Below are 23,443 nucleotides of genomic sequence, written 5' to 3' on the forward strand. Positions count from 1 at the left end.
TGCAAAAGAAAAGGGAGGATTATGTCAAAGCATTGGTCGGTTGCGGCGGAGCGCAGGGCTGTCCGGGGCGGCGGCGGTAGAAAGGCTCCAACGGGAGGCATGAGGGCACAATTCTATCATCTTTGTATGGTTGCAAACAAGAGAGAAAACGAGAGAGAGGGAAAAATGGATGGAACTGCAATGTTTGAAAAACCACGGCGTACATAGCTAGGCGAGGGTTTAGTGTGCATCCATCCATCGCGTGTTCTACTTGTGAGATTGTCCGAGGCCTAGACTCTAATCTTGAGGCTCACAGGCTGTGTAATGGCCCCAGTGAGCACTGTGCATATTTACCCAGATTTCAGGGAAGCTGGGAAGACTGATGATTCACAGGCGTCTGTTTTCAAAGGCCAAAGTTGAGTACGGTTCACAATATCTATTCGTTTCAGATCATAGTCCGCGCAATTTCAACCCCTGCCCCCCTCCTTCTTTAAAGAAAGAACTCTGCCTTGATTAAGAGAGATGCAAGTCCTAAATGTGCACTACACTGTTCTCACATGGCGGGAGGCCAGTCCAACCACCTCACAACCAGTCATTTGAGTGCAGGCCTGTAGTCTATCATTTCTCCCTCCTCCGTAAGCAGAGCAGGGAAAATGCAGTGTGCTCTGACTCATCTCATTTGGATGTCATGCTGTCTGGCGTAACAGTTATGCTGACCTTCAGCTGGTAGAATTCATTTTTCTTTTGTTTGTTTTGCTTGGCAGACATTTGTTTATTGCGTTGGTTGAAGTGGATGGCAGTCCCCCTTAATTTTTACGAAAGAGAAAAGAAACACAACACACGTCAGATAGTGAACAATGTAAGCTAGTATAAAATATAAGAAATACAATAATACAACATCAAATATATATAAATTATAGTATCATAAGTATTAGAATATTTTGATTGCCTAAACAATGAGAAATGCAGGCATTTTTCTTGGTTCAGTTGCAGATATTGGTAACACTTTATAATAAGGTGCCATAATGAATAGCAAACTAGTCAATACCTAACCCCTTGGTTAATATTTGTTAATTGTTACTAAAATATCTATTTGGCACAAGTTAATAGTTTTTTTCACTGACCACAGTGTCACTGGTTAGGGTTAAGGTTAGGGTTGTGTGTTAGGGTTAGGGCCGTGTGTTATGGTTAGGGCCGTGTGTTATGGTTAGGGTTAGGGCCGTGTGTTATGGTTAGGGTTAGGGCCGTGTGTTAGGGTTGGGTTAGGGTTATGCAAACAACTAATATTTAATTAATGATGAAAAAACTATTAACTTGTGCCAAATAGATATTTTAGCAATTAACAAACATTATTTTAACAATTAACAAACATTAACAAAGGGTTAGGTAATGATTAGTTTGCTATTTATTATGGCACCTTATTACAAAGTGTTCCCAGATATTTAAACATCGGACAGCGACAAATTGCTTGACCACAGCAGTCAACAACCAACATGAATGAACCATCAGATAATGTGCAAACAACAACGGACATACACTAAACGCTGAGAGTTAAAGTGTAAAACCAATCTATTCATCTATTATATAATCTAATATGCTAAATCCTTATACTGATTTATAATTAGTTTAGCGATAGCCCCTGCTGTATCGGCGTACCCTGGAAAAAAACAAACAACACTTTATTTAGAAAAGCTGTCAGTTACCAGAATCACAAAGGATCTTTCTTAATGGCAGAAGACCTTTATCCTTTGTGTGTGGAGAGAAATACAACCAGCACCTGGGTCAAATGAGATTTTATGTCTCAGAGGAGTTCATCAAATTTAATTATAATACATATAATTACCAAAGGCAATCTTCTGTGTGGTAGGAATAATCATTTCAGTGGGATGTTGACACCTGGAGGGACAAGACATAATTTCCAGACAGCTCAGAGTGACATTAGAAAGAGAGTGAGCGAGCACTGGAACCAGAGAGAGAGACTGTTGTGTTCTCAGCAGGGAAAATGAAAGTTACATCCCACACTAGCAGAGAGGGGTAAACTTAACCACTCTCAGACACCGTTAATGACATGCAGAAATTAAATGAATTGCAGGCGTGTTCAAGGACTGAATACATGGCAATTATCTTATTTTAAATTATTTTAATTTGCTTGATATGAATCTGGGTTACATCAATCACTTCGCGTTTAACATATATTCTAAATATACATTGTGTGGTAGACATTTACATTTACTCATGTAGCCTAGCATCTTTGCTTACTATTTGCTTTTCATGTCTTCGTAGAGCTACTTTACTTTTTGGGGAGAAGGTTGAGCATCTTGTAATATCTATCCATTACACATGAAAGACACATATCAGACTGCTTCCTTCACTCCAGGCTGTTGATACTTAAGTTACTTTGAAGCCAACGGTTTACGTATCAAAATACATTTGTAAACCAGTATGAATTGATCATCATCTATCGATTCAGAAGTCAAACTACTTCTGTGTGTTAAGTATGGTAGTGGAAGAAAACATACTGCTGCGGGCTAAAGTGAAGGGCCCCAGGCCCCACGGCACCAAGGGCCAGATATAAAGTGAATGTTCAACATTCATCAGTGCCTAAACATATATTAGTAGCAGTTTAAGTGTTACATATCCATGTTCAAGAGCTGCTTGACTCTGTTGCTAGTGCAAGGCTTTTAAAACGCAGCTGTGGTAAGAATCAATTCACATGAAGACGGATGATATGGTCACATATCAGTATGTTTGGAACAACCAGTTTATTTCAGTTTTTCATGCCTTTCATACCAGGTTAGCGATGGCACAATTCTTTTTCAACATGGCCACATTTAGAATTCAGGTATTAGGTCACAGATAATGTGAAATATTACAATGATTACAGCAGTTGGGAGGTTATAAACTGACATATGACTCGTTAAGGTTAGCAAACGTTAAATATGCATTTGGATACTCAAAAATGGATCTGTAAGAATTTAGCCAAAATGCTCTGAGACATTATGATGGATTTTGTATGCATGATTACAATTTCTAGGAATTGTCGACCGTGGATGTCCAAATGTCGCTCAAGAATTTGAGTGGTGTACTTGGAGAGAAATAGTTTGGATGGTCCCTGAACCACATAGCCTTGCTCGGTTCGTTCTCAAGGTGCAAAGGGTTATATGGAGGGACGCCACACCCCCCACACACACTTCCAGCCAGGGCCCCCCCGCTGGGCCTAATCCCCACACAGAGCCCCACTCTTGGCTCCGCCCGCCTTCGATCGCTGCGAAAAATCAATGAAATATTTTCCCACCAAAATGAAGAAAGAGGAACAGCGGCTGAGATCTGTGAGTCAAGGTCCGCCTAATTAAGGAGTTCACACAAAAGGGCGTCTGCGCTCCCTGCTCTCGTTTCAGCCCTGGAACAAACAACAAGAAGAAGAAAAAAGAACTGAAAGTCATGTGTGCGGCAGAATAAATAATGAAAAGTCTATTATGAAGGTCATAAGGCTCCCACTCTCTCTGTTTACAACAGGGAACCTTGGCTTTTCCAGCACACACTTTACTTTATTTTTTGTCTTTGTCGTCATTCCCCTATTAGTCGCTACTGCCCCGGCGCACGGCTTGTCACGCCAGAATGCTTAAAGCCCCCTTTTAACCTCTTCTGTGGTTCCCAGCTCCGGATGTATGAGGTGAAGAGACAAATACACTACAGTGACTGAGTCATGGTATCTTAGCCTCAGAAATCAAACTGTACTTTCCCCGTTGTGTCTTTCCACCAATTCATGGTATTGTGGCATCTTTAACGTTCCAGACGTTCCCGGTCTTGATGATCTTGTGGGTCTTTTCCAATGACTTTGACCCCTAGCTGGTCATCCGATGCATAGAGAGCGAGAGGGCAATGAAAGACGACACTGATCTCGCCTTAATGAGGGCAAGGCTCATACTGCTGACAGAGGAAATATCGTATAAATACCTGTATCCTGATTGATTAATGCAGAAAAAACGCACATGAATTATTTAAAATCGAATTTCAAAGAGATGTTCACAGAGTCAAGGCCCAAGCAAAGCCTGTCAGTTATTTGATAGATCTTTTGGAGCAGATATCCGTAATGCAGGGAAGCTAAATATTGGTCAGGGATGGAGACCTAGCTCTTTGTACTGCCTGAGGTATTTGCAGATCCTCACAGGATTCAAGGGCTCCGGTCCGTGGATAATAGTATTCATAACTCCGTGAAAAAGTGGGATGCGCAGAATGTTGATACTTTATATGACGCTGTAAACCGAGAGCTAGAGAACTCTAACCGGTGACGACGGCGGCACACTTGACTTTACGACTCACCCGTGTGGGTGCTTTGGGTGAGGTGAAGATAAACCCCTGATAGTCCCTGGTTCTGATTTCTGATTGGCTGTGTCAAGAGTTGCAGTTAAAACGCGCAATAAAGGCACATCTGTAGCCACATAAATCTTGGCTTAAACGTTAAAACTCTCCTCATCAAAAAGCTCCACTTACAAGTACTTGTATTCTGCAATTATGGCTGAAAAAAACGACGTGAGGGAATTATGGTCTATCAAGTATTTTCACTTTAAAAGTGTTAAAATTAGCTTGCACATTTTTCATTTTGCAATATATAAATCATGCTTTGTTCAAAATGTTAGTGCTAAATTTGTATTCTGCACCTCGATCTATCAACCATCCTGGATGGTGAACTGGATACTCTTGAAGCATCTTGTTTGAAGGACCGATCAGCGTTGGCTGGATATCGCAGGTGGTATAAGAATATCTGGGGTTGAGAGGTAAAGACTGTGGAGAGAGGTGGGTTGAGACTGTGGAGAGAGGTGGATTGCTAGTAAACGTCTCTCCGGTTTCAACGTGCAGGAACACTTGAACCTTTCAACCGTTCATTTCACAGATGTATGTCTCTGATCAATACGCTGAAGAGCCGGCTCTTTTAGGATCACAGGAAAATGTCTGGCACGCTCCTGAGGTGCTGCTGCAAGGTGTGCATGTGGATTTTGTTCACAATGTGTGTGTGTTTATGTGTGTGTACTTGTGTTAGTGCATATCTGTTTTGTGGCATGTGTCCATTGCCGGGCATGTGGATATGTCTGAGCCCTGTGTTGAAAGTGTTTGTGTGTCTATGTATGTGTTTGTGTTTGTGTGTGTGTGTGTGTGTGTGTGTGTGTGTGTGTGTGTGTGTGTGCGTGTGTGTGCGTGTGTGTGTGTGTATGAGGGTTAGTCTGTGTGTGTGTGTGTGTGTGTGTGTGTGTGTGTGTGTCTGTCTATTAGTGTGTGTATGAATTTACAATGTATACGCCATTGATCCACTACTTTGGTATGTATAAATCACTGTTGCGTGGCAGTATCAGTGTGCGTGTGTGTGTGCGCCAGCTCCCCTGATGGGCGTGTGTGTGGGTAAGCCGTAACTCAAGAGGCTGGACGGAGCAACGGCTAAGTGGCTCTCAGGGGACCGTCGATCGGTTGTTAAAGACACTGGAAAGAGACACAACAGTCGCACCAACACACTTCCCGCCTGTAACCTCCAGATAGGCTTACGCACGCACACACGCACTCACGCACTCACCCACACACGCACACACGCACTCACGCACTCACATACACACTCACTCTCATATGCTCACAGACTCACACACACCCACACACAAACACACACGCAGTCTAGTTGGCGGGTGTAATTGCTAGAGACAGTGTCCATGGCTATAGAGACAATCCCAATGGGAAAAAAACAATAAATAAATAATTGCACAAATGGGTAAAAATCAATTAGCTCATTTGGCTGCCAAGACATGTACAATATGTTATTTTCCTTCATGGAATCTCTTGAAGACTTCACAATTAAGCAGACAGCTCATGAGAATTTAATGTGGCTTCAAATGAGCTCCATTTCTCTCACTGTCCATTAATATAGATTCCCCCCGCCCCCCACAACCCCACTAAAACCCACCATGCAGTCAGCGCCTCCATTACTTTGAGGGTAAGCGTTGTTCTAAACTCTAAACCACAGATGCCCCTTTAAACACACACACACACACACACACACACACACACACACACACACACACACACATGCCCAAACACGCACACACACACACACACACACACACACCCACACTCACATGAATACAATACAACATGACTTCGATATGGTACAAGCTTAACACAAGCAGCTTCAATCTTCTTCTTGTCCTCCTCCTCTCGTCTCCTCGTCTCCTCCTTACGTGTCCTAACCCTCTGTCTATGGGGATACAAAACTAAACACACACATACACAACAGTCCCATGTTGGGTATCATCCACAGTGATGAAAGAAGCACAGGAATGCAGAATGATAACCGGGTCCCGGTGGACGGCCCCAACCACACCATCCCTCCAACTATCCCTCCACTTCTCCTTCTGCCAGTCGAGCCCTCCTTTCTGTTGCTCCCTCTGGTGACCATCCCCAACACCATCATCATCATCATCATCATCATCATCATCATCATCCTCCTCCTCCTCCTCCTCCAAGGCTACAGAGAGAGGGAGTAGATAGAGAGGGATATTGAGAGAGAGGCAGAGCGAGAGAGAGATGCAGCGCCTGTCAGTTGGGGCCCCCAGGCTTTTTTCTCCCTCGCTTGGAATGTAAGATTGTGTCATAAAGAGAACCCCCCCCCCCACACACACACACACACACACACACACACACATACACACACACACACACACAGACACACACACAAACACACTCAATCATCTTTATATTGGCAACCACCTCCTCTGTCCTCCGTCTTATCACTAATTGAGGCTCTTTGAGAATACAGAGTGTAACTCATTACGGGCAGGCTGGCAACATGTTACATGACACAACGTGACGTTTTCGACAGGCTTTTAAGCCAGTGTTAGCTGTTTAGTTTCATAAAATACCTTGAAGGCAGTTGTATTTATATGTATTTTCGGTTTATTTAAACAAACAATTACCGATTTTTCCGTTTCAGCCTAGAAATGGTGCAATGGCAGTGCAACGATTAAGTCCTCCCATTATCCTTGCTGTGCTGTGCTATTGTCACTCAGAATCTGTCCAGTGTGTCTCTTGGCTGAAGCTGCTGTGACTGTGTGCCACTGATGACCCTTGACCCATAAGCCCGCCTTATTGCTAACACCTGCCAGTCACCCGGGTGGCGGCCTCCATAGAGAGAGAGAAAGAGAGAGAGAGAGAGGAGTAAAGAGACTCTGACAGTCGAGAGGCAAACGTGATATGCCCTCCACCCCTTACCCCGGCTCTTAAGCTCCATCCCTCTATTCCCTTAGATCCCCCTCTTGGTCTTGGTGATCATAACTCAAGGCCCAACCTTTGGCCCCCCTGTTTATTACATTGCAAAGAAGTGAGCTTTATACACAGAGCCCATAGGATGGTGAGTGTGTGTGTGTGTGTGTGTGTGTGTGATGATTTTTCAGTAGAAAGGGAATCCTTACTGCTGTTTGTGAGTTGGCCTGTCCACAGTGACAGCCCACTCACCCAGTCCACACCCTTGTGGTGTCCTGCGAGCGACTCTCCACCTGCATGATGGTCGGTTCATGCAGCGGCATTTACACAGAGTTAATATTGGCTCCCCTCTTTGACCAGCGCAATGATTTACTCTACATATTTGACCAGTGTCTCCTCTCTCCTCCCTCGACGTCAAAGAAGTCATATAGCCGTTTGAGGTTATGATGCCATGCGATCCCCGGGAGGCTGGGGTATGAATACGAGAGCAGCTCTACATCGCAGAAATTTGAATCCAGAGGCTCCACAAGTCTGATCCGCAACTAATAAAATATTATTGGCGCTCGGTAACAGTCCGACTGTGCTACTTTAATCTCACGGATCTAAGGAGCTCTCTCTCGTATTACAAGCAAGGATTGGTCAAAACAGGACGTGTCGGTTCTAGATTTAACCCGACAGTGTCTTCTCTGGCCGGAGCTGGCTCTTATCTTTGTTTGGTTCTGCATCATTGAAAACCATTAGCGGCAGTTATTTTCAATGTTTGTTTATCTGCGTGTGGAACAGTAGGTACTCTCTCTCTGGGCTCTCCATCTCACTCCCGCTCCCGCTCGCTTTCTCTCTGGCGGCGCTACCCGTCTGTGCTCCATTAGAATAGTTATTCATTCTACTCACAGTCCATCTCCCAGTACAATCTGTTGTCTGTGGGGAGGATATTTACGAAAATGAGCCCCTCAGAAGCAGCCGCACAATGCCGATAATAATAATAGAAATCTAGTTTTTCTTTTTGATGCATGAACGCCTTTTAGATTTAATGGCCATATGCTGGAGGTGCTGTTGTGTAGCTGATGCCATTGTTGCTGATTGTTTTCTTCGTTTTCTTAGTAAACCCGCTGAGTGTTGGACAACGCACGCACCCAAAACTATACCCATGACTAGTGAGGTGTGGAAGATGTCTAGATCAATGGCATGGTGAGCTTGTATGTTTTGTTTTTTGTTAGGGTTTGTTTGCCCCGCATTGTGTGCAGACACGTATGTGTGTTGCCTTTGTAGGAATACATATGTATATAATACTTGTAAAATACTTCAGTCAGGTGTAACAAATGTTTTACCTCAAGAGCACCAGAGAATTGCTGCTTGCACGACACCAATTTGCTCTCAGCTCCCCTCGTCACTTGTCAAATTTTGAAAGTATCCAAAGAACGCGGCGACTGCAGGCGAGTCCGACTCCGTGACAAAAGAGGGTCGGTGTGTCGGAAAAAAATAAAAGGAGCTTTGTGCATTGTGCAACTGTTTCTATGGCATTCCACAGCAGCACTAGCGCTTTTCACGAGCACCTGAAGGGAGAAGGCACACAGGCGCTATTCTTGGCAAGATGGACCGCCAGAAAAGTCTATTCATGTCTAATAAATGACTAACCAATTATTATGGGCAGGGGGAGCTTTTTGTCAGATTCTGTCCTTGTTTAACATTGAATTGGCAGCTAAATAACAGCTCGTTACTGAAGCCACATCGCTCATCGACATCTTCGTTAAATCTGTCCTTCTTATTTTGTCCACTGTGTGTGTGTCGCGTGTCTTGAGTTTGTTTGTGTGTGTGTGTGTCTGACTGTAGAGCTGCTCTTAATTGTGTATGCTGAGGGTCCCTCTATCAGACATGAGATAAGCTGCCCCCTTTTGGGGTCAGACACTTCAAGGAGGACCCCCTGGCTATCTCCAGCCCCCCCCCCCCCATTCACAGTCTCAATGGCGGCTTCACTCGCCATTTCCCTGAGACCAAACACACCACACAGAGACAGGGAGTTGTTTGAGAATAAAAGATAAGCTGAAATCAGTATCTTAAAGCAGTCCAAATGTGTGTGTGACACCATGTGTGTGTGTGTGTGTGTCTGCAGGCTTATGATATGGGGGTATTCAGTGTTTGTTTATGTGTGTGGATATCATCGGTATATGAGTTGACAATGTGTTGGCTTTTACCTGCTAATGCCTAATTGTATCTTTAGCCGAAACGGGACAGCCCTTGACCTATTGGTCAAAGATTGTTTGTAAAGGCCAACTGACAGCAAAACCTATTATAAAACCATGGACTTATTGTTGTGATATTGGGCTGGTGTGTGTGTGTGTGTATGTGTGTGTGTGTGTGTGTGTGTGCAGTGTACCTGTATGCCTGTGTGTTCGCATAGGAAGAGTTTATTCTTGTGTTAGTAAGTGAGTGTATCTTTCTGAGTGTGTGTGTTTTATTTATTTGTGTGTCTGTGCATGTGTGACTGAGTGTTGGTGTGTGAGTTTGTTTATGGAGTTTGTGTGTGTGTGTGTGTGTGTGTGTGTGTGTGTGTGTGTGTTTGTATGTGTGTGTGTGTGTGTGTGTGTGTGTGTGTGTAATGAGGGTGTCTGGGTTTAATATAAGCATCTGTGTTGTGTATGTGATGTGTGTTTACGTGTGTGAGAATGTGTTTGTAATGTGTGTGTGTGTGTGTGTGTGTGTGTGTGTGTGTGTGTGTGTGTGTGTGTATGTGTGCGTGTGTGAGATAGAGAATATCATCAGGCATCCTGACAACAACCATGAATTGACTCAAATGAATGAAGGTTTTCCGTTTGGCCACCTGGATCCATACTTTTTTATACTGTATATCATATGAGAGCAGCCATTACTAAACACACTAAAAAAAATAAATGCTGATGAGAACTGCTCAAAGGTGGAACTCACATCACCATGCGAGCAAGCATCCATAAGCATCCATAACCACACACACACACACACACACACACACACACACACACAAACACACCCACACACACACACACACACACACACACACACACACACACATACACACACACACAAAGGCAAATCCCTGGACCATATGCCTATACGTGACTAAGCTTTGTATGCCTTGCTCTGTATGTTGCCCTGTAAGCTCCTTTCAAAGGCTGCAATGCAGTGTTTCATGCCAGAATACACAGTAATAGTATTCCTGTGCTTCTTTCGTGTTCATCCTGCTGGCTGATGGCTCCCATTGCACCTCCTCACACAGGAATATTGTGATGACTTTAATTATCTTTAATCTTACCTCTCAGTATTGAAAAAAAGCCAGACAAATGAGAAGTACAAATTAAAAACACATTACCCTCATTGTTGTGTTAACCAGTTGCTGATTTATGAAATAGTTAAAACCCTGTTGAATCTTTGCCAGTGAGCGTTCTGCTTATTTGTTTTGAGAAAAAGCAACTTGCATGAGAAACCTTCCAGCGTCTGCACGAATGCCATTACCCGTGCCGAGCGGCCTCTTATCAATGGGGGCTGTGCCGGTGCATATTGACAGGGAATTAGAGCACTCGTAGGTTGGAGAATACCGCAACTGCATACCTCTTTCCATTGGGCTGCAATCAACCCAGTCACAGCATTAAAAAAGGACATGTGAAGACTCAGCAACGCTCGGCAAACAAATTATATGTAATGGCATAGGATATTAAAGTGATGGCACCACGCCTAACAAAACTCCTAAGGATCCCTCTGCATGTCTTTTTTTAGAAGGGAGATGAATCATATACATATAAAGTAGCCCTCCCATGTCGTCTGAATGAAGATTCTGATAATCCAGGAGTCAGGAAGGAAGAAACTGGTTAATGAAACTGTCACCTAATGGCAGATGGATCAATTTACCTTCATTCATACCGTCATTGCTGCTCTAAATTGAATGTCGTATAAGATCCCTTAAAGGCCAACAGCTTTAAAATATTTGGATAAAAATGTCAATTAGCATATATCCATGGTACCAGGGAAGAATAAACCCATCTCTATCAGTTAAAACTTATTTCCAATTGGAGTCTGACTAGACTCCAAATGGATGGATATGAAGTTTTCTTCTATTCTTTGTTTTCTAAATTGGAAAGTCTGGGAGATATTTTGTACCGGGAGGACTATTTAGAACCAGGACAGTGTGTTCTGGGGGAATGATTTTGCGGCAACCAATCACTTGTGCTTTGAATAATCATGCAGATGGGCCGAGATGACGGGATTACCTACAACAGAATGAGCCAATAACGTTCTCTGTCACTTGATAGTGACACTCCGCACCTCCTGCCCAGTTCCATACTGCACATGGGCACTGGCTATCACTGTACGGCTTAACCAGTCAGAACTAATGCTCAAACAGAACCTTAACCAGTCAGAACTAATGTTCAAACAGAACCTTAACCAGTCAGAACTAATATTCAAACAGAACTTTTCAAACATGCAAAGAAATTTGGACTCCCTCTTTCAGCTCAACTGGAAGGTTCGTTCAAATCATGCGCTGCTAATGGTCACTATATGGCCTATATTGTGGGCTTGTTGCTGAGTTGTATTTGTATTTATCTAAGGGAGCAGGCTATTCACAACAATTATGCTACTATTTGAAATACAATCATTTATATTTAATATTCATTTATGAAGACAGAACAGGTGTTTATTTCATGAAGCAGCTATTTAATCACATTGGTGTAAAGCTTATGCGTTCAGCACAAGTGCAGTTTGCAGTAGCCTCATGAGACCATCTAGAGTTTTGCAATTAACATCAGTATGGCCTTGACGCCTTTGATTTCCAAATATGGCTGCGCCCAAACAGCTAACCATGCTCTCTTCGCTCTTGCTGATCCAGTTGGAAGTAAGGCAAAAACACATTCTAATTAGAGAAAAGCCTTCTGTGCAGATTTCTGTTCATCTCTTAACATTAACTATTTCAGAAAATGAATGTGATTGCTTAACTCTCCTTGGGCGCCGCCATGGTTTCCTTTTACTCGTCAGACTGTGGCGCTCCTTGCCACCATCATGAGCTGGGACTCTCTCCCCCGGGCGCTGATTGGTCTTCAAATGGAATCGAGGCCAGACCGACTTGCAGAGAGAAACACATTGTAAACTTAGAGATCGGGATGGTCAAACGAGGCTAGGGGGGAGAGGACAAGGAAACCAAATAAAAATTAGGGGAAAGGGAAAAATAAAACTGCAGAGATTATCGCAAAAATGTGATGGGAAACAGCTTGGCAGAGCCGGGAAAGGGACATAGCGGAGAGTAGAGGGTAGATGAGAAGAGAGGGAAAAGCAGATGAAAGATAAGGAGTTGGAGGCAGCAGGGATTGAGCTGGGGAGCAGAAGAAAAAAAAGGAAAGAGTGAACGCAGTTCAAAAGAAGAGAGAGGGAATTAACAACCCCCCTCCCCTCTGTGAAAGACACACAAGTCAGGGTAAAACTGTTGGGTAAAAACTCAGCCACAGACACAAACCAAGTGCAATAAAATAAACAACTAAACATCCTCTGCAAAAACCAACACCACAAAGAAGACAACGAATAAAGACTCTACGGAGAGAGGAGAAGATAGGAGAGGCAGAGAGAGAGAGAGGGGGGGGAGAGAGAGAGAGCGAGGGGGGGAAGAGAGAGAGAGAGAGAGAGAGGGGGGGGGAGAGAGAGAGAGCGAGGGGGGGAAGAGAGAGAGAGAGAGAGAGGGAGAGAGATTGAGAGGGGAGGAGGATGAGAAAAAACAAGAGTCAATAGCATAGCAGTGGTGCAGATCTTCCCTGTGTCTGCGTGCTGCTGGATAGGGGAGATAAGCGTGTCTACACATCCTTGCAGGAAGGGCGACATAAGATGGATGATGTGAGCAAATATGCTCATGCTCATTCTATAACACATAGAGGCGGGCTGAGATGATAAGGGCACGCAGGCTGCGTGTGTTTGTGCGTGTGTGTGTGTGTGTGTTTGTGTGTGTGTGTGTGTGTGTGTGTGTGTGTGTGTGTGTGTGTGTGTGTGTGTGTGTGTGTGTGCGTGTGTGTGTGTGTGTGTGGCTGTGTGTGTGATGCATGACGATGCAGTCTCATCCACTGGCGTCCAATATATAGAGGCTGTGACCGGCCCTCCAACCTCCTCAATGTTACTGTGTTGCTTTATGTCACACAGACGCAAAGTGACAATTTACTTTTTAACTTCAGCTCATTTCCTCTAAAAACAGAGATCATGAATGATATCGATAACATCACTGAGCTGCATTGCTTTATGACAAATCAAACCCTGAAAAGATGAATATGCATCCCTAATGATTTTATGTTGAAATCCTGTCCCTATATCTTTTCACTGTGGTCTTTAAATGAATAGACCAATACTGTGGGTTTGGTTATCATATTATTATTATTATAGATATGGCGTTTTTTATCTGTGTCACACACACCTGGACCAGGAATTGTTTTGGCTATGGCTATTTTGATTCAAAACTTCAAGGGATGAAGCTTCAATGATAGCTATCGATGTTCAAAGCCTCAAGTCCCTTATACATCTGAGCTGATCTTAGTTGCTTTACTATCTTAACTTTTTGGATGCAACAATTTAAAACATGAAGTGATATAATGCTCAATTCATTTTTAAAGGGAAACTGAAGCAAACAATATCAATAGTAAACATGAATGCCATTTAGTCATTAGTTAAACCAATGTAAATTAAAACAACAAACACTTATTACAAAACAAACACTGGGGGCCCTATCTTACATCCGGCGCAATTGACTTTCTCACTGGCGCATGTGTCGTTACTAGTTTGCAACTGGCGCAGAGCGTCCTCCTGCGCCCCGCATCAGTAAATTAGGGATTGATCTTGCGCCCCAAGGGGCGGTTCGGCGAAAGGAGGAGGCGTGTTCTGGCGCAAACGTTCCCTGGTGCTATTTTGCAGTTTCAGAAATCACTTGCGCCACAAACCAGGAAATACCTGGTTTAAAGTCAGTGGCGCTTTGTTCAGATGCTATTTTAAGGGCGCATGCAAAATGTTGCTTGTGCACCTCGCGCATACAGTTTGCTTCTCTCATCTACCTAGCCATACATTCTTGGACAATTATTTGGGAAAGAACAGCTGATACAGCGGTAATAAGTTGTAGTTTTAAATCAATGCATCTGCAAACACCGTACAGCAAACACATATTTTCTTGACACAGACATCGTGTACATGCCCATAACTTTTAGGATTTCTGAGTATTTGATTGTGAGAAAACATTGTTTTACCGCGAGTGAGTGTTAAATAGAATGAATGAATGCGGGCGCGCGTGTGTGTATGTGTGAAATAATTAATGAATGCGGGCGCGCATGTGTGCGTCCATCTGTTTAAACACACGCAAACTAAACACGTAACGCATAATACAGACCATGGCAATGTATATTAACTGGGGGACACATGCATATCAGGAACACAAGTCGATAAAAATAATGCATACAATACTGATAAGAAACAATGTTTATACTGTATTGCGTATATCATTAAATAGAACCACAGTTACCACATATCATGTGTGTGTTTCTTTGCCGAAATTTATTTGAGGACGCAGTATTTCTGAAGTTGTGGAAGAAAACCTTATTCCATGTGTGAATTAGGCCATATTATTTGGCCATAAACTGAGCCATTTGAAGTTTGATTTCATGTGCATCTGCCTCATCGGAGACTGCATACGCGCTGTAAAAATATCAACTCGTCAGATTCCAATGCGCTCATGGCTCTTAAAGGGGATGGGAGCTGGCACTCTCATTGGTTTATTGCACGTTACGCCCAAACCACACCTACGGATAATTAGGCTACTTCAGACCAACCCTTTTTAGATTTGCGCCGGGCGCAAGAGTCATTTTTTGCGCCGGTAAAATAGCAACATCGCCATAGAACCGCCCACAAAGCTACTTGCGCTTGGCGCTTCTCACTTGCGTTTCAGACCGTTAAAATAGGGCCCTGGGTGTTCCTATTCAAGGTGACGGTTTGAATAGATGTGTGTGTGATTGGGGGGGGGGCGGGAAAATCGGTTACTTCAAATCAAATCAATCCAACAGTTTTTCAGCAAAAGTTGTTTCTCATGTATGTACCGTGCTTTGGGAAGAGAAAATAACTATAAAAAGAGCGCATCAAAGTTAGCCTTGGCGGCTTGCATCACTTCTATGTTTAGATCACAGGGAGCCTTCTGAGACTGTTTGTAGCCCCTTCCCTGAGCTGCACAGGTACGTGTTTTGGGGGGGGCAGGGGAGGGGGTCTGCTGATGTAGGTTCGGGGGGGTTGGATTCTACGAATTGTTACAGCGGTGTGCTTTCTGAATAAGAAATATGTTGTTTTCTTCGGTTTGTGCCAGAACTCCAAAGTAAAAGTGTGAATTTCTTAAAGAAAATCTTAGTCGTTAATCTCGATCTTGTCGCACTTGCACTGATGCGCATCTCAGACCACACAGTGTCTACCAGCATGCCAGGGAGTATTAGTGTGTAAGTACTGTATACGTACACGCTAATGCTCACTGGCATGCTTTGTCATTGGCATGCTAACATGCTACCATGCTAATGCGCTGGCACAAAACATGCCTACCATACAAATCTTTTTTAGGGGGCCTATAAAGTCAGGTCAAGGTTGGTAGTATTCGACTTCATACATTTTGGATAGCTAACGTAACTTATTCATGTAACTGTTAGCTTTGGATAAGAGCAACAGACTCACTAGGAACCTTTCTGCTGGCATAAAAAACTTCACTATAAACAATATAATCTTTGCTCACAACTCCTACTTAATACCTACAACGATTGTAACTTTTTAGTATAGTTGGTCCAAAGACGAGTCAATTCAACATTGACATTTATCTGACAGTGTGACCTGAATAGTCTTATGACCCTGCTTGCTTAAATGAACTTTATAGACATGCGATGGCAATCTCTTTTGTCCCCTGTTTTGTCTAAGAGAAGAAATGCGGTTTGACACAAGATGGAAAAACACCAGCAATCACAAAAGTCTGTCTGAGAGTTTATATCCTTGGTACAACTCTATCAATTTGAACACCTCATTTTCAGAACATCTCTTTAGGCTTTGTTTGAAATAACGCCTCAGCCCCCAACACTAATCAAATCTGACACTCTGCTATCTTCATTGATTAAAAAATGACTCGATTGGACGGATTTTTCTTTTTGCGACTATTCCCACTGCACTGAAACAATCAAATGTTTGGCAGAGAGTCTTGCCCACATTAGGGGAGTCATTTCAAACCAACTTGCAGACATCTCATCCATTTCAAATTACCTCCACCTCCCCTACTTCAACCTTTGCTTTTGTTATTCAGAGTCTTCCCTCCAAGCTTTTAAATGAGCTATTAACAAAATTTGCCTTCTGGGCCCGCACACACTTGCCCTGTTTACACAAGAGAGATATCGACATTCTAGAAATGTTATTCAGAACTATATTATTTGTATAGTATTTTTACTAAATATAATTTTCTAGCAGTTTGAAAGGTGCTGGAAACGCATCACGACTCTGACTAATCTAGAGGGATTAATTCCACATCCCGTCCAAAACTGCCTTCTACCTTTATATCTTCCTGTGCCATAAATTGAAATTGACAATGACACTTCCACGTCAGCTGTGATTCTTCACTAAAGCTTCCCATGTTGTCATTCCCCCCCCTTAACCTTTCATGTACCGCTCACCATCTTCATACAGCACGCAGGATGTCTGTCTGATTTGACAAGCTTCAAGTAGGCCGCAGTCTACCTTTCAAAAGCTATGGGTTGCTATCTTGCACAGTATGATTAATATATGATGTAATGTTATGTTATCTAGACAATGGTATATTATGTCTACTTTGTGTCTAAGTGACTATTGGGGGCCAAATTAGACAGCTGGGGCAAATTAGAGCTGGGATAAGTTTTGCGTTAATAGTGTAATAGCTGTTGCTTGTGAACGTATCTATGGGCGTATTCACACCTGCCTTGTTTGGTTCGAACTAAACCAAAAAAATCCGTGGGGCATATCTTTTGGGCTGTGTGAATACAAACCATCGAACTCGGGACCGCACCAACCACCGGTCCGAGACCCAGCCATTTTATTACATTTTTACGCTGTACTCTACTTTTATTTATCTTATGTTAAATGTATTAGGGGCATTAAAAATTGTGGTGTTGGTGTGGTGTTAATGGTGTTAATGTCTTATCATTTAACACCATTGACTGCCACATATTTACTTCTTCACTGATGAAACTATCCCATCCAAATCAGAAGGAGAGTATATTTAGTTTAAATTTAAATGACTTAAAATGACTTCTTCACTACTCATCAGTGTCTCTAAGTATAGACCTAAGGGGCTTATAAACAACCCGTCAGTATCACCAGCCCGTGGGAGTCTGCATGGAGGGGAGATAAGTTAGATAGCGTAGATGAGAGAGTTTAGCAGACAGATGCCAGTCCTCCTGGAACTCTCTCCAGAACCTCTCCTATGTCGGCACAAAGGCTCCTTTGATGTTTAAGACTTCAAGACGCATTATTTTCTTACCCCCGTCTCTCTCCCCCGCCCCTTCACCTCCTCCCTTCTTTCTATGTCCCTGTATCTCTGTCTTCCATTAATGTTCAATGCGCTCTTTATGTTTACAAAAACACCTACATGAAATAAGGCAGGTGTTCCTGTGTCCTGTTACTGTTTTTATGCAAATGTCCAGAGGAAAACGCTCCCATGATTGGCCTGCCAATGGCCTCCATCGCTGCCGGGCAGGGAACTAAAGACTAGATCACTGGTATGAGTCCAGTGCGTCTAGCGGTGTATACCTGCCCAGGAGAGGGGAGAGAATCTAGCAGCTCAATCATACATTTTTGCGTCAACATCAAGTTCAAGGGTGAGAGCATCATATAAGTAAGAGCACAAAAGTCCATTGATGTTGAGAGACTTGAGATAAACAGGGAACAAACACAGCATATCCACTCTTGACTAGCATGAAGATAATGATCAATCAGGTATTAGGTAGTGCTGTCCGAATGTGACCTTTTTGCAAAAATGTCACATTTTTGCAAAAACTGTGACATTTGTCCTTGATAAAGATTGTCTTGGTTATAGTATGTTCAGCCAATGGCAATGTTTCCATGCCAACCTCCTGATGGTTAAAAACGGGACAGCGGACAATCAATGAACACCCAGTACGGGAGACATTGCTGTCTATGTACAAAGAATATCTGCAATTTCTAAATATAGAGGGAAAAATTGATGTATTTCAACATGAGCACTATTGTTATTTCTTTTCATTTCTCCCCAACTTTGGGGTTTGACCCAAAATGGGTTGCTGATCTGTTTTTATTGGTTTGCCAATTGGCAGAGTAAAATGCATAAAGCTGCTCTGTGAACACATTTTCCTTATTCAAATAGAAGAGCGTTCTTTTGCTACGCTCTCTTTTCAGCTCACAGGCTGTGTGTGGCACCTGAGGGGAGCCTCTTTTTATATTTTAGGTAAAAACATATAATTGCCGAAATTGAGTGATAGGTTATGCAATTAAGAAAAAACAATGGTGGGCCTCTTCATAACTAATTTATATATTTTTTTAATTCAATAATGTAATAATTATTTTATTTTTAAATTTTTTTACAAACCATAATTTTTGGTGCCCCCCCAGGTACTTGGTGCCCTACGCACTCTGCGTACTCTGCGTATAGGGAGCGGCGGGCCTGTATATGATGCTCTCACTCTTGAACTTGATGTTGACGCAAAAAATGTAAGATTGAGCTGCTAGATTCTCTCCCCTCTCCTGGGCAGGTATACACCGCTAGACGCACTGGACTCATACCAGTGATCTAGTCTTTAGTTCCCTGGTTCAAATCGCTGATTCAGAGCGTGGATATCAGTGGAATGGCCAATATCTTTATAACAAACCAAAAAAACACCTACAAATTTCGTAAACTGCGATTGAGATGTGTGATTATTTTTAATGTACCACAACAGCAGTGCTATACTGCAATGCATTTCATTTTCAGTTTAGAAATCGGGACTTTCCTGGCGGGCGATCATTATTGTAAAATGTAAAACTCTGCCTGCTCGGGCCAGCCTCTAAACGTTGACGAATTAACCTACACAGCGCCTCACCACCAATTGATGGGAAAGGCTTTTCACTATGATTTATGATTTCCAACAGCAAGATCAAAATAAGGGCTTATCTTCCACCCAGCGCCATTTCAGCAGACTTATTTTAAAAGGAAGTGTTTTGGCAGGCAAGAGCAATCCAAACACAGATCCGGCCACAGAGCTCGCATTGAAGTTTCAAGTTTGGACGTCAGACCTGTGTTGGCGCATCTGTCGATCTGGCGCGTCTGATCACAAAAGTGTAGCAGAGGCCTCCTTGGTTTCACTACACTTCCATGTGACACTTGTAATGCGGGCCAAAGAAAATGACTGCCACATTATCTGTATTAGCCACTGTTCACAAATCATCAGTCCTCGTAATAATATAATGATTCCACATTTATAATTTGTAGGCCTGCCTTATATTTAACTACTTTGGCTATATTAATTACTGTATTGCATCAGCTAAAGATACAATAAGTGCTGGCAATTTATTTAAAATTATTTTCCTTTAATTATAGGCTAACTACATACACATACAACCACATTAACCTCAATCATTCATTTATTTAAAAGTGTTATTATACATTTATTGTTATTATAAGAGTGATTTTTGCTAAGATTTGGTTCTGTTCTGTGTACTTAATATACTCCCAGTGTGTACAGCTTACTGCTCGGGTTTTCAAGTTTATAGTGCAAGTTTGTAATGATGTGGTGAGAAACGTAACATTACACTCAACACATTGCTGTGATGTTGAATGTTTGATGAAATGTTGTACTTTAGGGAGACACCGATTTCTTTTTTGGGCCTTGAGGTTAGGGAGTTTGCGAACCCCTGGCAGCAGCTCACTATCTTTAAATGTTACTTCCACTACCATTTTCTTACAAACACATCACATCATTAAACACTTAACTGTTGCTGCTAAGTTAGCCTGCTATTTAGGTGTTGTTCTATCTGTTAATCACAAGGACTTGCATGTCCCGAGATGCTTTTTTACAGATATTCATGGAGCAGGTGATCAGGGGATCAAGGCCTTATTACACACTTCATAATGATAAATACATGTTTTAAATACACTAAGAGCAGGGATTTTTTTTTCTCATTTAATGAATTGGCAGAATGACAGATATCAGGTGTGAGAAACCTTGAATGCGTCCCTCCGGAATGCTTCTGTCACTGTTGCTAACCTGTTATCTTGCGTCTATGCCCTGCAGTCCTTTGACAACGGTTGTTCGTCCAGTTCAGCTGCCGCTCCTCTCCACCCCTGATGCCAACCTTGGTTACCCCCCCAGGAAGCAACCCAGCCCCAGCACCAGCCCTGCTATCCCTCAAACCAGATCTTAGAAACACTGAAATTTGGTTCACGAAAAGAAATGTTTTCTATTTGCTAATCTTGTCACGAGTAACAGAAAGGATGACACTGCAGCCTCCCTTTGGAACAGGCAGTACTCACACTGAACCAGCACCTTTTGGCGTTGTTCAGACACTGTGGGAAACAGAGACAACATAACAGGCTAGCAGAAGAGACAGACAAATTCAGTTTCACATTCAAGGTTCACTTCAGTTCAAGATTTATTTTTTAATGAATAGACAATTCCTGCTTTTGATGCATTCTTACCAATATATATTATTTCAATCCAAGTGGGACATTTACTTGACAATTGGTGTATTCAATAGTGTTGAAGTGTTTGGTAGGGTAAGGGCTTCCTATTGGGGTTCAGATAAAGGTTTGGTTCTCGCTTCTATGGTGTAGTTTAAGTGTAAGGTTTAAGGATCATTCTAGAAATGTATCAATGTCATGTGAATTAATGTCAGTTATAAAATCCAGAACCCATCAAAGACAATGTCTTGGAACCAGGTCTGGGTAAACTTGGACCATTTCATAACTGTCTTTTTGATGGTGCAGTGGAGGAAGCTGTGGGATATCCACTCTGGAGACCTGGGTTCAAGTCCCACCAAGGGCTTTCTCCTTTAAAAGCTAATGTAATGAATTGTAATAATCATGTTTGTTATCAGTTCTGGAGACGGGTTGGAAATCCCGCCAAGCACGGGGTCCATAAAAATGTAATGTTCTTTTAGGAATGTTATGCTAATTGTATATAGTTGTCAAACATCGAGGAAAGAGAAATCAGAACATCTGAAAAAGAAGGCAGAATAACCGATCTGAGAAGATGGAGATAACATTAAAAGATCTAGAAAAAGAATTAAGAGACCCATATAATAAAAAAGAGGGATTGATAAAAATGAGAGTGAAAATATAGAGCAACGAGAACATCAATAAATCGAGAAAAAGGGGATATAATGGGAAAACAGAGGAAAAAAAAGATGGAGAGAATGAGAAAATTGAGTAGAAAAGAGTTCAAAGAGAGTGAAAAAAGATGGAGAAAGAAAAAGAATAAAGGTGAGTGAAAATATAAAGAGAACACGTAAACCAAGAAAATAAATCAAGAAAAGGATGAAGGAAGGAAAACTCAAGAAAGCCTATGGCTAAAGAAAATTAAAAAGAGGTTTGTTTTATCTTTGCTGCTCTGCTCTGTCGATTTTCTCCGTTTCTCTTTTCTCTACATTATCTTCTTCTGGAGAAAATTACATTTAGAAACACATTGAAACATTTCTAAAAGTACATCTTTGTGTTAGGTTGCCATGTAGCTCTTTCTTAGCAGGACTTGAACCTAGATGTGCAGATATGATAACCAACAGCCCTATCCGCTGCAAATCTAAGACATTGTCTTCAAGCAAACTTTGCATGTCATTTGTAACATCTCCGAAATGACGTCATTACATTCGGTTGGTTGTAGGGTGAATGTTTGGGTTTAGGGCCTCGGCTTTTTAGACAGTAAGTGTCTCAGAGTCCTCTGACAGGGCGTCAGACAGGCCATTGGAGATCGTAGATGGCTTTTCCTGGTCCCAGGATGGGTGCCAGAGGCACCGGGGTCCGGGTTCCCTGAAAAACCACCCCAGGAGGACCTCCGACAGGGCCCATAGTCCTAAGACAGGGCCCACAGGCCCAAAAAGGAGCTCACAGACGGCTTCTGGGGCCCATGGTACCAGGCGGGGCCCCTTTCTGAATTATTCCCCAGGGTGTTAATAAGATATTGATTGTGAATAGAATGGTCACATGAAACACAATATGGTAAAGTAATGGTCAATGGACTGGAGTGACCCCACTTATGCCTAAGGTCCACCAACTGGCTCCTAATTGTTGGCAACCATCAGCAGGCGTCCCTAGACTCTTAACCACTCCCATTGGCAACTCAACCTTATTTTATTCGTTTGTTAAGTGAAAAGCAAAAAGGGCAGTGGTAGTGCTTTTTCATGCCAACATCCGTATTTCCTGTATACGACGTTGACGAGAAACCACTAATATACTTAGTGCACAGACCCACAGCGAGAGAGGCGAGAACAAGGAACATTCTCGACGTTGTTTAGAAAAACAACAACCAAGAAATCCTAACATACTAGAAATCCAAGAAAGTTTAATGGGATTTTGGATTTTGGTAATGTTTTCCTTTTAATTCAAGCGTCAATGTGACCTGTATGACCCATGTCGCAGAGCCCCCAGTACACCACGGGATCACAGGCCATGAATGCGAGCAGTGTGGGCTCTTTCATTGTGCTGGCAGGCGGACCACTCGATATGTTGCTCAGGTGGGGGGCCGAATGGGCCCCCCACCTGCACAGGCCTGCCATCCTGTTGAAATAACGTTTCCATTGTTAGGCACAGGTCTTTCAGGCCTGGCTTCAAAAGGTTCAAGACCCATTGTTCTGACAGGTAACAGACTCTCTTTTGTCTCCCTGGCAGCCCTTGTAAAGTATGAAACATGATTTATCAGTCTGAACTATTCCAACCAGTCCAACACTAAATTCATCTAAAACGTTGGTTTTCCTTTTGGGCTCATGCTGCGGTAACTGTGTGTATTCACTACTGTTGGTGGATGGGTTGCACGTTTTTTTTTGGATTGGATAAAATTGACAATTAGGGAATACGTGAGTGCACATTAACGTTGTCAAATTAACAATCTCAATAGAAAAAAACAACATCTATAAATAGAGGGTCATTAAAAATTCTAACAGCACCATGACACAACAATCTACATCCTTGCCATCCCCCTATTGATCGGTTTTGAACACATAATGATGGAGGAAAAGAACAAAGCAT

This window comes from Pollachius pollachius (genome assembly GCF_949987615.1).
Source record: "Pollachius pollachius genome assembly, chromosome: 14".
Taxonomy (NCBI): Eukaryota; Metazoa; Chordata; class Actinopteri; order Gadiformes; family Gadidae; genus Pollachius; species Pollachius pollachius.